This window comes from Triticum urartu, chromosome 3A, assembly GCF_056163025.1.
Source record: "Triticum urartu cultivar PI428250 chromosome 3A, HENAU_Tu73, whole genome shotgun sequence".
In the NCBI taxonomy this organism is placed as follows: domain Eukaryota; kingdom Viridiplantae; phylum Streptophyta; class Magnoliopsida; order Poales; family Poaceae; genus Triticum; species Triticum urartu.
In genome coordinates, this window is record NC_141875.1 from 635,649,234 (window position 1) to 635,650,890 (window position 1,657).

At 45.8% G+C, this 1,657-nt stretch overlaps 1 pseudogene; it reads right to left on the minus strand.

The window, feature by feature from the left end:
• Positions 1-404: 404 nt before the first annotated feature.
• Positions 405-975, minus strand: LOC125547095 (peroxidase 54 pseudogene; annotated as a pseudogene).
• Between the last annotated feature and the right edge of the window lie 682 nt (positions 976-1,657).

Below are 1,657 nucleotides of genomic sequence, written 5' to 3' on the forward strand. Positions count from 1 at the left end.
GACATAAAAATGTGCATGATTTTTTACTTTATTAATACGTTATTGAAAATAGATATAAAACTATGAATGTTTCGGTAAGTCAATGACATGAAAACTTCAAAAAATAGGTACGCAGTTCCATGACATGTCATTCTGTAGCACTGATCTTACACAAGATTAGAATGAATGATGGTAGAGTGATATGAATATGTTTATCGAAAACAAGTCATCTGGTATGTAAAAAATGGGTTCGTGACAATCACGTGTAGTGAAGAAAAAAAATTACATTTGTTTCCAAAGAAAGGGAACACTTTACAGTTAGAATGAATTAAATGAATGATTTACACACAGACAACTATTTCAAAACTCATAACATCAATCTCATTCGTGAGTAGGGTTTTCTATTCACCCTCTGACAGTTGTTCCTAATCTCCCCGACCCTTCCGGCCAACGGGGTTATGTTCCCCATTTTGACCATTGAGGCCTCGAAATTCTTGAAGAAGTCCATTACGGTGGCCCACCAGCACACTCTAGCGAGGCCCTCCAGCCGACTCAACTGAGGTCTCGGAGGCGAGGGCGGGGATGTCAGCACACGACACGATGCCATGGCACGCGTTCTCCAGCGCATGCTTGATACCGTCGACCACATCGAACCCGCGCGCTGACCTGTCGTTGGCAGGGACCTCCTCCTCGGTCATGATCGGCGGGAGGTCGTTGTCGAGCAAAAGCAAGCCATCACAGCCCTCAACAAAAGCAATTGTGGAAGTGAAGGCGGATGAGGCTGGCTCGGATGTGCGTGTTGGCGAGACGGGCGTTCTGGATGACGCGCCGGACAATGTCGCACACACTGGGGCACGAGTCATCGTAGAAGGATGAGCCCAACCCAGCACCGACATCGCCTTAACCGTATGTTCCGTGGCTCAGCGCTAGGACCAGTGTTGCCTTGAGCAAGAGACTGTAGCGAGCAGCAAATGGGAAGCAAGAGGAGGCAGCCATCACTAGTAGAAAAAGGGTCAAATGTGAAGCACATTAGTGCCGGTTTGAATTTGAGCCGGCACTAATGTGACCATTAGTGCCGGTTCCAACGGCTAGGCGGGCGGGCATCATTAGTACCGGTTCATGCCACGAACCGGTACTAATGAGGCCGTGTCAGGCTATGGTCAGGCTGGGGCCCCCACGAAGACATTTAGTACCGGTTCATGCCATGAACCGGTACTAGAGTTTCTTAGTAAGCTGATTTTTAGTCCTACCTCGCCAAGAGAGAGGCAGTATGAGCGGTTTATAAGCCGTGAGTGCACAGACAATGACGAAGAGGCGCAATGCTCACCTGCATGTTAATTAGTTTCAAGCCTTTCGGAATAGTATAGATTGCACTGAGCTATGTGCAGTGCAGTCTACACTATTCCGAAAGGCTTGAAGCAAATTAACCAGCATTGCACCTCTTTTTTATTATTAATAACTTATTTGAACTCCGGACTTCTTTTGTGTTCAGTATGCAACATTCAAAGCGACGTCATCAATTTCCAATACGTTCTGACATCATTTGTTGTTTTTCGGTCATTTACCTAATTGTTTAGAGAGCTAAATGACCGTGAAATTGAAAATCACTACAAAATGAATCCTGAAAATGTTGAAATTTGGCATGGTATCATCATATCACCCGCATAGCATGCGCGAA